Source organism: Cnephaeus nilssonii, assembly GCF_951640355.1.
Source record: "Cnephaeus nilssonii genome assembly, chromosome: 18".
Classification (NCBI taxonomy): Eukaryota; Metazoa; Chordata; class Mammalia; order Chiroptera; family Vespertilionidae; genus Cnephaeus; species Cnephaeus nilssonii.
In genome coordinates this window covers 15,155,713-15,170,894 of record NC_137089.1, presented here as the reverse complement: position 1 = coordinate 15,170,894, position 15,182 = coordinate 15,155,713, and the positions used below count along the sequence as shown (strand labels likewise).

Here is a 15,182-nt window from a genome sequence, read left to right as displayed (position 1 = left end):
GAGAGGAAAATAAAGTCACTTCATTTCAACTCATTGGTAGAATTAATGATTTGAAAAGAGTCTTTATTAAGTTAAATATTATGCTATCATTCCTTGTTGTTGGCAATATGTTTAGCATCAGAGGTTGTAAATAAATCATTACCAATACGAAGTATAATACCTCAATAGCATTTGCAATGAAAAAGAAAGAATGGCCTATAGACACAATTTAAATAATATATTGAGCTCAATATAGTATGTTTTAGGAAAGCAAGTATCCCTTCACAAAGGTACTTTGAGTCAAAACAACCAAATATATAAATGACCATTAGTGCTTACATCTATCACTTTTTTCCTAAAGAAGTAATCTTAATAATAAAATAGTTGTTCTTTTTAACTTTCTAAATAAATCTTAAGTGTCCACCACTCTAATATAAATGGGCTGTACAAACTATCAAGTTCACACCAGAATGAGAGAAATGAGGAACAAGCACACACGTATTACAAAGCATGAAATGCAATGCTTATCCTCTCATGCTTTCAGCGGTTTTCCACATCCTGACAAACCTGGCTCTGACTGCTGTTTCTTTTGCGGCAATGGTATGTCATCACTTATTGTACCATTCACCTTTTCCTGTTGGTCTTCCCATGTAACTTCTAGTATGAATAAAAAAGAATAATCAGAGCTTGTCAGAAACATTAGGTAATGTTCACAACGAGAACCTAAAAATACTTCAGGGATTTTAAAAAATGATTTACCCCCTAAGTTCTCCCATTAACTTTCAGTAATGTGTAGTTAATGTTTTAAATATACAAATGTGACATCTGAATTTTTTTAAATAGATTTTAAAAATCCAAAGCGCTAAAATTCACTTCCAAAAAAAATGAATGGGGTGAAGGTATGAAGAAAATGATGACTAAACTGATCTGACAAATATGTTTTTTCTTAGTTGATATTAATAATATTGTTTTAGAAATGAATATTTTGCTAAACATTATTTTCTGCGATGAAATGTGTATATGAAATTAAAATGCACAAATTTCATACATATCAAGAGAAATTACATTTTAATATATGATAAGATTAAATGGCTATTTATTTTACTACCATATTTAGTACTTTCATTAACTGATAGAAAACTGTATGTGCTATGGGATATGGTTTCAAACAAATTAGTAATAGTTTAGTATCACTGAATATAAGCTACCTGGCTTATTTAAGATTATTTAGGATTATTTGTAGTGTGGCCTAATATTCATTCATTCAACAATATATACTCAGCACCTATAACAATCCAGGTATGTCTAAGGCACTGGGGATATAAGAACAAATAAAAAAGACAAAAATCCATGCTCTCCTAAACTTTATATTCTAATGGAGAACCAGATTACAAACAAGATAGATGAGCATGATACTTTATGGCTTGGATATTGGTAAGTGCTAAGAAAACAAATACGAAGTAGGTAAGAGGGAACAAAATGCTCAGGGTCTGATAAAAGTTTGAACAGGGTAGTCATGGAAACCCTCACTAAGAAGGCACATTTTGATAAAGCACTTAAGGAAATAAGGGAGTTGTATGTTTATTTGGGGAGAGGGCAGTATAGGCAGAAGAACAGCACGTGCAAATATCCTCAGGTGGGAGCATGTCTGAAATGCTCTAGAAAAGCATCCTGGACTTGAAGGGGAGGCCTCCAGGGCTAAAGCAGGGCGAAAAGGAGGAAAGTGGTAGAAGAGGAGATTAAATGAAATGGCAGCGTGGGGAGTACAGATCATGCAGGGCCTTGTAGGTCACGTATCAAAAGGGCCACTGGTCGCCACTTAACCTGCCTCTCGTAGTAGCATTCGTAAACACTTAAGTATATATTGGCCTATACTTTTGTTCACACGTTTCTAAATCTACACTGTGAGTCATGTAGACAGTTAGTATCTACGTACATTTTAATCTCTGGCCATGAATAGTGGAATCCTAACATTTTATAATATTAAGCTAAAAAATATAACTAGGAAGATGAAATCACTGTTAAAAATGGGAAAATACGCTATATTGCAACATCAAATATAAGTTATTGTAGACACACTACTATTTTTGATTACTTATACTGCTAGAATTGACTGCAGTATTGTATAAGATTTACCCACTCCTAGACTTTATTAATAATTAGACATTTTATTAAATGCTATTAGTAATTAGACACTTTATAGGTCCAACATCAATCAGCTACCGAAAGAAAACAAACGTCTTGCTTTGGGAGCATTTTATAAAGTTACACCTGGGTATGTAGCTGACATCCTAATTTTTTAATTAGTAAATAATCTGATAAAGATGCAATACAGGGTTACCAAATGGTAACCCATCTGGATAAAGATGCTATATTTCAATCAACAGCTAATGGGAAGAGAAATCTTAAAACCTTTAATTTTCTGATAAGTTCCAAGACTTTAGTATTGCCTTCTTTAGTTATAAGAACAAATGACTCATATGTTCCTTAATCAAAGTTAATCTGTAGTAACACAAAAAACAACAAATTTTCCCATTGTAGGGAAAATAATAAGCTCATTAACAATAAAGTACTAGTATTGTTTTATCTGAATGAGCTGCACTTTTAGCTTCCTACCAAAAAACAGTATGAAAGATTTTACAAGCACTACAGAGTTGGTCAAAGTGAAATTTTCTAAAATCCTACATATTTGTCATTTTGAAAAGTTGTTTCTCCTTTCATCATTGGATAGTTTGTGATGTTCCAGAAATAGAAGGCATGCTCCCTGTTGAGATAAGATTGAGTATGAAGAAGCAGAAATGGCTTGTTTTGAAATGGGTCCAGCGATCTGTAAATTGGCAGAAAGCATCTTCTGAAGTGTGAGGAAACATTTCTTAAGAAATAATATTTTTAATTTTCAAAGACTTTCTTCGAGTCATTTGTCTTATGCTGACAGAGTGAAATTAACAAGTATTTGTTGAAAGTATATGCCAGTGGAAAAAAAGCCCCATAGCCATAAATTTATAGATACTAGCCATTACAACAAAGAAAGAAGACCAATATCAAGGCTATCAATGATTGATAGGAGAGGTGATATATGTTACTAGCCTGAGCCAGAAATGGTGAATTTTAGGAACATTTCTGCCTTTAACGAGGTTCATAATCTTAAGCAAGTGTCATAGCATCTCTGGCCACTAATCTGGTATATTTGAAGTGAGAAACTTGGCCTTAAAAATTTCTCTAAGGTTGTATCTGTGCTGAAATTACAGTTGCTCTTGCTTCTTACGATTCTAGATTCACGGGTCAGATTTTGTGGAAGAGGAACTATACCAGAAGATTTTCCTTAAGTCCTAAATATGGCTATTATTAAACCCTATATCAGAACCCACGTGTTTATTTTAAAACAGAATTAAAGTAATAAAAAGAACAGAATTGACTAGTGAATCATTAATTCATTTATCACCCCCAAAAACAATGTTAAAAGCTACCCATATCTAGCCTTCTCTGAATTTATGGGTCATAGAATTAAAATAAAACATTTAAAGTAATTCAAAGATGCCTAGTTTTACATAAGAAAAAAATGTTCAAATTGTTTGAAAGTTGCTTTAGTTACATTAAACAAAATAGCAAAAATATCACTGATCATGTAACACCCTAAGGATAGTGTTGTCCATGAAAGGACTATTGTGGTATTTTAAAACTAAAAGTCTTCTTAATGTTAGATAATAAAGATCTAATAATTAAAACTTAAGTAAAAAGTGCTAGCCTATGACAGTGTGTATTTACTACCGGAGGATAAAAAGTGAAAACCAGAGATATATAATGCAATTTAATTGGTATGATTACCTTGAGAAAATATGTATCAAATGCCTCAGATGCAAACGATGAATCCATCCAAGTACAGAAAGAAATTTATTCTAGGGGATATATTTTTTTACTAATACTTTTATTACTTTACAAATGCATGTAGTAAATATTCAGCTGTGAATTTAATTTGTAGATGGAAAGCTTGAAGATTGATTTAATACATATCAGGTAATTTAAAGAACAATTTTACTCATTATGCCTTAACTTTGACGTGAGCTTTTTAAGTGAAATTTTAAAAACCCACATTTCTACAAAATAACTATATACCTGGCTAGTCTTCATTACACCATGTAGCCAACACTATGATTTAAATAGTACAAATTCCTATATTAGCAAGATTATATTTATATAGCACTATATGTTTCAATGTGTTTTCGTATACAGCATCATAGTTGCTCCTATAAAACAGAAAGGACTTTCTATCAGGTGGTTTCTACAGGTAAGAAGACAGAGCCGATTAATAAGGATAAGAGCTGAATAGCCATCCTAGTTTACAAACAATTTCACAGGCTAGTTTACAAACAATTTCATTTGATTCTCAAAGTAGCATATGAAAATGAAAGAAATATGCTAAGATAGCCTCTTCTCAGATTAACTAACTTGGAATAAGGGCCTAGAGCAGTGATGGCGAACCTATGACACGCATGTCAGCACTGACACGCGTAGCCATTTCTGATGACACGCAGCCGCTGAGGCGGCCGCATGCCAAGGATGAAACATTTGCTGCTCCTGAGGATGAAACATTTGAGAAATAATGTTTTTTCCTCAAAGTGACACACTACCCGAGTTATGCTCAGTTTTTTGGCGAAGTTTGACACACCAAGCTCAAAAGGTTGCCCATCACTGGCCTAGAGTCAGGCAGTTGGTAGATTGTTAAGGCAGGCCTTGTACCAAGGTTCTAAACATGTGATTTCTCTAGTACCAATCACTTTCCTGTTGTTATTTTCAACAACAAACAGAAGATGGCTTTAGAATTGTATCTGGGAAGTCGACAATGAAATGGCTTGAACAATGGCTAACCTTTGCAGGAAGAAATGAGGAAGAGGGTTCTTTCCCAAGTCAGTCTGTTCAGATTTTAGAAGCATAGAGGAAATAAAATGAGCAGAAGAGGAGAAGAAAAGTAAAATGAGGATCTACAAATCCTACCACCCTAAATGGTATCCAACTCCTAGAATGCCTACAGAAGCAAGCATCCATTACTAAGACTGCCAAAATTATTACTTTTGGTTCCTTTGTAAACCAGTTTTCCCCCTTTTTTCACCCTTCCTTCCTCTCTTCCTTTCTTTCTTATTTATAAGATTATCTATATTTGAAATAATGTAGGCAACTGTACGTTAAGGCTTAAAGGAGCAAAATATTTCCCTTTAGGCTCATTATGCATCTTTAGCACATGACTTTTTAATAGGCAACTTGGTAGGGTTTAGTCTATAATTCCAACAGTGTTCACTCACTAACAGCAAATTAGGAGGTTGTATCTGTTAAGTTTCTAAAAGCAACCAACCAAACAACAATAACAACATAAACCATAGGTTGGAAACAAACTATTTGAGACTTTTGACATTACTAGTCCAAAAACACTCAGCTGTGTTAAAGTCCTTATGGGATATTTTACTTACAGACGAAGAAACTGAGGTCCACAGAATAAAGGCCTTGCCAGAGGCCATAAACTTCGCAGTAGAACTGAGCTCACGACCCAAGTATTGACTTCAACGTCATTCTCTAGATACTACGAAACTGGAAAAGTCCTAATGATGTAAACAGTTCTCTGAGAGAAAATTATTCTAAATAGTTTCATATTGATTTTCATACACATATTGAAACATGTACAATTAACTGTATTAGAACATTATGCAATGTCTTATATTGCCATTCAATTCAATTCATTTCCCCCTTGGAGTTGTTTCTCATGCAAGTTACTTGATCAAGAGTACTAATTTCTTAGAAACTACTAAACAACATGTATTGAATAACTGGTTCAGGGTGATGATCGTTATCAGGTTTAATTTGACTGTAAATCTAAAGTTTTCAAATTTATAGCAAGACATCACTAAGACATAATAGTAATGATAGCTAACGCTTACATAGTACTTATTATGTGACAACTATTGTTCTAAGCAATTTAAATATACCAAATTTTTTTTAAAAAAGTAAACTTACAGCATATCTACACAGCAAGCAATGTTTTTTAGAGTAAACTTGGGGCTAGATCAAGGCAGAGTCTACCGTTACCATCCCTCCAAGGTACCCAGTGTTCTACCACATTTTTTAGCATCCCTCCCCCCACATCTAACTTTCTCCACTCACAGGCTCTAACTTGCCTCCTCCCATGAAAAGGTGTAAGTGATAATAGCTCTGGTCAGTCCCCTCAGAAGTATTTACATTTCAGTATTCTGGAAAGCTTAAAGCTTTATATTATTAAAATAATTATGCCACTAGAGACTAGCAGAATATAAAGTAATATAACAAGTAGTGGGATAAATATTTTGGGGGGGAAATCTACCCAGACCTTGCTGGAAACTTACCTGTTTTTTATAAAGTTGGCTCTGAATAGATATCACAATCTTAAGATACTTTATGTAAGTGACATGCTGTATGTTTTACCAGCTCTTCTCATTATATTATTACTCCCCCAAAGCAGGGAATATATCTTATTCATCATTGCATCCTCAATTGCAACCTAGTACAATACATTGAAATCAGCAGATAATGGTTGAATTTAACTAAACCATTAGCTAACATCTAAAAATAAATGGTTGGAACCCATGCAAGGGGGATGCCATTTACTTGAAAAGACATGGTGCATAAATGCATGAGATTGGGTGTCAGGACTAGAGATCTGCTACTATGTGGGTAAGAGGGAAGTTAGCCTCTAGAATTCTGCTTTTTATCAGTAAAGGAAAGCCGTTTTATTAGCAGATTTATAAGGCTCCTTCCAAAGCTAAAGGTCTTGACTCTGATTCTAGGAGTTAGACCACAGAACACTGTGCCCTGGTAAACTACAGGCAGATGGCTCAGGGCTAGATGGCTCTACATAGTAAACTGACAGATCTCAACTTAGAAGACAAAGACTGAACAGTTTCCTTCACGTATTCTGTTCCCCTGACCTCTCTCACCTCAAATCTAAATTTTTATTTTTCTTCCTTTTATAGCCAAACTCGCACTGTCTCCATTTCTCTCCACCATTAAAAAAAAAATAAATGTTTAAGTATTTATTCATTTGAGAGAGAGAGAGAGAGAGAGAGAGAGAGAGAGAGAGACTGATTTTCTTGTCCCACTTATTCGTGCATTTATTGGTTGATTCTTGGATGTGTTCTGACCGAGGAATCCAGGATCGAACTGAGAGGATGGTGTTAAGTCCACCATTGAGACAACGCTCTGACCAACTGAGCTACTGGCCCGGGCCTCGCCACTTCTTTTAAATCCCTCTAATCGCTTTTACCTCCTCTGACTCCACCAAAACAGCTCTCAGCGCAGGTTACCACGGTGACTTCCTACTAGTGATCATTTCACATTACTGGTAATTCTCTCCTGCTTCAAGGACTTCCTTTACTTGGTTTCGCTCCTATCTCTCTCTCTCTTTGCATTTTAAATCAGAAGAGAGGATGGTGTTAAGTCCACCTCTCAACCCAATGCTTGGACATGATTATAGCTGCAATTTACAGTTACTTTTTACTCAGAATATACAGTAGAAGTAGGAACATAGTAACATCCCTTTAACCTCTGGAGTCTTACGGACTTTACTGCGAGGTTTAAAATAAACAGTAAATTTATCTCTTCCAAAAGAAAACAGCTAGAGGATATATTTATTAGATACCTTAATTATAGGTAGATAATCAAAAGATTAAACTAAATAAAAATGAAAGCATATATAAATATACAGAGTTCTCATCTTTAAAATTTTTATTCGTTACCTCCTTTCTAGGTCCAACTATGTCACAAGTAGGATTGGTCTACATTAACAATAATGATGTTTTGCAGTGGAGAGATTTTTTAAATAAATCATAAAAAATAAATTAATAATGAGTGCGTGACTGAGGTCCTAATAATCATTGTCAGTAGACCCTTTACTTGCAAGATCAAAGGAAACAGCAGAACAGTCTAGAGGTGAAAGATTTAATAGCATTCAGGGCCAACTAGATGTAAAAAAAAAAAAAAAAAAAAAGCCCGCTGAGAGTACCTCATCAGTTAAATTCATTAACTTAGTGTCTTCAGTTTTTTGTTTTTTTTCTTTTAATCTTCACCTGAGGATATTTTTCCATTGATTTTTAGAGGGAGTGGAAGGGAAGGGGAGAGACCCAGAGAGAGAAACATCGATGTAAGAGAGACACATTGATTGGCTGCCTCCCCCATGCTGGGCTGGGGATCAAACCTGCAACTGAGGTATGTGCTCTGGACCAGGATCAAACCCAGGACCCCTCAGTCTGCAGGCCGATGCTCTATCCACTGAGCCAAATGGGCCAGGGCAATGACTTCGTTTGAAGCAGAGAATAGACTGATACATTTGAATGCACTTAAAATATAAAATGGCATTAAATGTTCTTAAAGCTTGTTATGCCCTAATAATTGAACATTTAAGAATACATATTTACTCTTTCAGATCACTTTCATATATTTAAGTACATCCGAACATATCCTTTCACAGGAATAAAGTAAAAATCATAGAGGTCAAGAAATAGATAAAAATGACAAATATGTAAATATACATTGAGAGCTCATTTAAATTTTTTGTTTTAAAGAGAATATTCATATTTTATAATGCTTGATTTGATTTTACTTCTTTTGTTATATTATTCTTGCCTTTTTATAATATCCTAGCAGTTTTAAGAATTTTATACATGAAGAGGTGTTAATGAATAATTAACATTCCACAATAAGAAAAATGATTGTTATTTTAGTGCTAATTAGATCTCACATGTAACATTATAGACCTTTTTTATAAAAGATGAAAATGGGGAAGAAAAAATATATTCAAGGACATTTCAATTACATTACTGAAGGATAAAACTATTCATTTCTTGGTTTGGCCAAATGACAAGGGTAAACTGTTACAATACAGAGAAATTTTAGATGTTGATTTTTTATGTAAATACTTTAAATGCTAACATTCTAAATCAATGTGTGTAGTTATATTTTATTATCAATCACTACAAAACATACACAGTCCTACTGTTTTTGAGAAAACTTGGTTGGAGTAGTTACAGAATTAAGTCATCAATAGTAATAGGAAAACTAAATCTAAGTATTAAAATCAATCATCTATTCTACTCACCTATACAATATATTAATTCATGTGCACAGAATTGTGAAATATCTACAAATGTTATAAATATTTGTTACACTTGCCTTTTTTCCCATTATTAGGTGGACTTGGTGTTTCTCCCTCATTGTCTTTATAACATTGAAAACGGACAAGAGTGATTAATATTAATGTCATTAATGACCCAAATAAAAATCAAGCACACCACAAAAGATGACATCACATAAAGTTCATTTCCTTATCTACTTTAAAATTCTGCTTTTGAAATATTTTTAAATTAGTTTAATTTTAAAACAATTTCTGAATTTAAAAAATGTATGTTGTTTTTCTAAATACATGATAACATTATTACTATTTTCCTTAGAATCTTATTCCTTAACATTACCATCAAAGCAAAACTTCTGATTTTAATGCCATATATTTCAATAGAATTGAATTTTACTATAATCCAATAATGAGATAAGTATTTTAAGACAAATTTCATATTCAGAAATATATTGTAAAATAACAGACATTAAATATTGGATAACTTAAATTGGCACTAATACTTGTATTTATGCTTTCTTAATTTAGAAGAGCATATTCATGCACATCACAAGTCAATACTGAATGTTTAATATACAGAAAGGCACAATTAACTTCATATTACACTTGCCTTTTTCCCCATTATTAGGTGGACTTGGTGTTTCTCCCTCATTGTCTTTATAACATTGAAAACAGACAATAGTGATTAATTATTAATGTCATTAACAACCCAAATAAAAGTCAAGCACACCACAAAAGATGACAGCACACACTAGGAAGCAAATCCATGCACTAAACAGGACACCTCACTGATGAACACAAGAGTAATGTCCTTCCTATCCCATAAGAAAAGTAATACAAATACAAATAAAATGAGGAATAATGAGTCATTTTATAAAGCTAGGAAGATTATAGCTATGGTTTTATGCTAATTTAAGAATTGGTGTACCGTATTTTCCGGCATATAAGACGACTTTTTAACCCAGGAAAATCTTATACTCCCAGTCGTCTTATATGCCAGAAAATACGGTAATTCACTAACTTAATTTTGAAAAGAAAGTATAGGCAACAAACTAGTTCAACAAATGGGCTTCTTTATCTTACTGAAGTTAAAACAAGTAAAAGTGATATTAACTACTGCTAAAGTCCCCAAACTAACAATATCCTAAAAAAAATAAAATAAAATAAAAATGACTTTACTGTGGTAACTAAGTGATGAGCAGTGTGAAAGCTTTCACTATTCCTATGAACTAATATATGATATATAGGAATGAGCAATACAAAAACATGAACTGCACAGCTAAATTAAAATAAAGTTCATTCTTACAGTATTCATAAAAATGTTATTCCTATAGCATTTCAGGAAAATGAAAGAGGTGTGACTTTCTAGTAGCCAGTACACTAGAAATTCGTAACAGAGATAGTTACACATTTCCATCACCGTGCATCTAAACTTGCCTTTGCTTTCATTATCAGAGGTACTCTGCTGATTTTTCTCATCTGTACAACATTAAAAATAGTTACGATTAATTAGCAACTGCAGCTTACGAAGTCTTCTGTCTTAAACTACACACACCATTAAAAAATGTATCCATGAAAATACGTCGCATGCACAACTTGCATAATGGCACTGCTTTCACAGTGTTAAAGGACAGAACAAAAGGAACATAAAATACCCTCTACTATTCATGAATAAAAAATGGTGATGAGTTAAAAATGATAAAATTAGATCTAAAGATATTCTGCATTGTTCAAAAAAATTAGAAAATAATTTTTTTAAACAACAGTTTAGGTAAGATTAGGATTCAACTAAAATTAAAATAGTAATTACTGGATAAAAGAAATATATAAAATATTTACTGATTATATGATATTTTAAGTTTTATCATTTCAGAAAATTTCTGACAAAGAAAGTGGCAAAAATTATGATATGTAAGTATAATAGAGACTTAAAAAAACAAAATGAAGTTGTCTCCATAACCATGGAGAAGGAGGACTCTTAGGGGAGAAAATTATAATGTTTAATAAATATTCAAGTAATATTGAGCTGAGATGAAGAAAAGGTACCTACAGTTAATTTTGCTTATTTTAGGGGAGAAATTTTATGGATAAAATGATGGTAATCTCTAAAAGTTTTAATAATTAAAATTTGGAGTTTATATTCTACTCTACATTCACTTGTACTTTGCCTCCACAAAATCCAAATTCTTCTAAGAGGAGGCGAAGACTTCAATGTACTTTTACTCAGCATAACACAAGGTAAAATGTAGCATTTCAGTAGGAACTCAATTGACATTTTTAAATAAATAGATGAACTGAACGTAAAGCTGGGGTAAAAAATAAGTGCAAATCATGGTCAGAAGCATTGCCTATAATTTTATTTTGATTAAACATTAGGATAATGTTCAAATGGGTGAATTAAATATTCAGTTAAAATAACCTAGATAGCTTATATAATATCTCTCCATTTAAAATTAGGTAATTTATTTTAAAATCAGTACTGGGAAACAATCTGTTCTTTCTTATACACTTATGAATTTAAAAACGCAAAGTCAGACTTCTCAAACACCCAGTTATTTCGTTTAGACACACAGACAGACCTGCCTTGACCTTGTCACCCTGCATCTCGCCCCCCTGCTCTTCCATTTGCTCAGTTTCTTCATTAACTTCTGCTTTTGTAAAAGTAAAAAAAAAAAAAAAAAAAAGACCAGAAATGTATATTTGTTACTCTTAAGTGAAACAAAAACAAAACAAAGCAAAACATTTCAAATTATTCATAATATATTAGTGATTATTAAAAGACTAAGATTATTTTAAACAAATTTTGACATGTTATGTAAGCAAATAAGTATACCAGTAATATACTTATACAAATAAATATACCAGTAATATAAAAGTCCCCTTTTATAATCACTTTGATTTGTAAAAGAGAAATTGTGGCCCTTTAAAATATTAGCAATGGTGATAACTGTAAAAATTTGTCTACTGACTTGAAGCATTCTTATAAAAATAAAATTATATAACTTTTCTTCTAGAGAAAAAATATGAGATTATAAACTTTTATTTTTACAAAATGCCACTACATCAAAGTGAGGGGAAAGTAAAAAATATATTAGTAATGCCTTACAGTTGTTTATTACACTGTACTTTCATTATATTGTTCCTATTTTCTCTGGTTCTCAGACAAAGGGATGATTAATGCTATATCACCCTCAAGATATATATAGTTTTAAATTAATTTCATTAATAGACTGAAATATAACAACCAAAATAAAAAGAAATTAAATTAAGACTTGCTAATTCTTTAGATACTGAACAGGATTAGAAAATAAAAATGTCATTACTTTTATTCTAAAAGAATGCAATTAAATGATAACTTCTTGCCACTTTTTAGAGAGAATCCAAACATAATTTGATTTAGACTATCAACTGATACTCTATTTTCAGTTATGTCCCTTTTACTTCAGTTAGGAGTTGAAGACTTCTAAAGAGATATATATCTCCTTTAAAGTTAAAGAAAATCACACAATCATGTATCTACTGGTCTTTATATCAACATTTATAAAAACATTGTTAAAACCATTCATACTTTTAAGCAAAACAAACCAAACAAAAACCCTTTTATTTCAAACTGGAAAGAATAAGGGAGGTTTTGGCTCTCCTCTCTTATTTATAAAAATTTAAAAGCCACAATCAGGGACATTAAAGGAAAACTGTGGTTTTAAAAAATTTTATAGGGCAGAAAACAGAGAGTAAATAGAATGTTTGTTGAGAAGCTCATCAGAAATTTCCTCTGCCCTGACCAGGTAGCTCAGTTGGTTAGAGCATCCTTCCAGTACGCCAAGGTTGTGGGTTCAATCCCCAGTCAGGGCACATACAAGAAACAACCAGTGAACACATGGTAAGTGGAACAGCAAAGCCCTCTTCCCTGTTTGTTTCCCTGTTTCCTTGTTTCCTTGTTTCCTTGTTTCCTTCCTTCCTTCCTTCCTTCCTTCCTTCCTTCCTTCCTTCCTTCCTTCCTTCCTTCCTTCCTTTTCTTCCTTTTCTTCCTTCCTTTTCTTCCCTCCCTCCCTCCCTCCCTCCCTCTCTCTCTTCTTCCTTCCATTTTCTTCTTCTCTCTCTCAAGTCAATAAATGAATTAAAAAAAAATTTTTTTTTAACTTCCTCAACCCTGATTTGCAGTATCAGCTCCATGTCAGTTTTCTGGTATACTGTATTTATTATTAAAAAAAGTATAGCTATTCATATTCTAATATTTGATTGCTGTAAAAATAAATTTACCAAATAAATGTCACATAAACTATGTTTCTGGCTTCGTATGCCATCAAATAGCATCAAAATTCTATCTTGGAATGACAAAAATTCTATACATATTATAGAACTTTCCTTATGGAAAGTACTTTTAAAACGATATACCCCATTCTTATGCAAATAATTAAGAAGTAGAGAAATGCTGAAATCTTTTATCAGGCTGCATAACAGAACATTAGTCACAAAAGCATTGAGTTGTTAAAAATTATGGCACAAAGCAAACACAAATAACCACAAAATGAAAGTTGATAAGTCATCCAACTACAACAAGAACAAGTTATATAGGGCAAAAAAAGTATTACTGCCCAAGTGCAATGCAGTTGAGAATTTGTTACAAATAGGTTATGGAATATGAATATGAATATAAATATGTAGAGAATAACAAGATTATTGCAGTAATGCATTATACACTATTTGAAGTAGTTGTTCAGAAAGTCGTTCAGTTTTTATATATATATTTCATGCATTCATTCAACAAATATTGATTGAGGGACTACAATGTGCCAGGCATTATTCTATGTGCTGGAGATTATTCAGTAAATAAAACCGTTAATTCTTTAAAGTTACAAAGTCATTTTCAGAATTGTATAATTAGCAGAGAAATGTTTTATTGTCCTAGTAAATGCATGACACGTCATATATCATGACTCAGTATGTTCTCCTGAGTCATAATGTACTGTGACAATAAACCTGCAGATATTTAACTCTGCTATACTGTAAGCAGTCTTGCTACAACATGAGAAATGGTGGAAGAAATGCAAACCACAATCACTACCTAATTCAACAAAGTCCTCTTCTAGAAAGCCAAATTTAGTAATTAAAGCTCACCATAAATACAAAATGAAATGCAGGATGATAACTACGACTAGACTAGGTGTACACCCTCAATGACATAAACACAGACTGCAATTGATACCTTTGGTTAAAGTCTTGCACAAAACAGAATTCTGCTAAAAAGGCAAATTAAATTTTGTAAAAAGAGGAAATTCTATCTTGCCATTTAAAAGAAGTTAAACTCTTTGCAGTCTTACTTGACTGGATCAAAAAATTTAACTCCTGGTTATCATTTCTACGTAAAATGTCAAATATTTTACCAGAATTCACATAACAAAATAATTTTGTATAAAAGTCTATACAATGGAAGGACATCAATTGCAGTTGGGTTTATTTTTTGCTTACAAAGCCCCCCAAAAAGGCTGTCAGCACAAAACAAACCCTCCTTTATGTACAGACCTTCACAAGGTTCTATCTCCTTGACTCCATTGTCTAGGAAAAACAAAATAAATAAAAAAAAGAAGGGAACCAAAGCACAGGGGTTAAAAACAACAGAAATTTCCAAAGGTACAGAATGTATCATCAATTAAAGAAAAGTAAAATGGTGACTTAAATTTTTTTGGTACAGCACATCCAGTTACCATATAAAGGGACCATTTAAAAAAATAACAATAAAAATTATTATATTCTATCTTCCCATGCTTTTAGAGGTCCTTTAACCAAGAATTTATAGATTTTTTTGGGGGGGGAGGGAGTATGTTTACCTGTGTGTGAGCAAATAATGGTTCTTAGGCAAAAATTTGAAAGTATTAAAAAAATACGTATTTAAAATATCAGTACAACATGCATCTTTCTTTGCATATCCATGATTACCTTTTTCTGGTACTCCAGTTTTGAGAAGGATCACCATTGTTGTGCATCAGCTAACCAGTCCTTTGCAGTATGTGAAAATTGATTTGGCTAGTTACTAATAAACTTTATGTAACTATCA

The 15,182-nt window shown here is 32.5% G+C and overlaps 1 protein-coding gene across 3 annotated transcripts in view; it reads right to left on the bottom strand.

Moving 5' to 3' along the window:
* The window catches only part of RIMS2 (regulating synaptic membrane exocytosis 2), a 355,739-nt gene that overhangs the window by 124,707 nt on the left and 215,850 nt on the right, over positions 1–15,182 (bottom strand). The window lies entirely within an intron of this gene.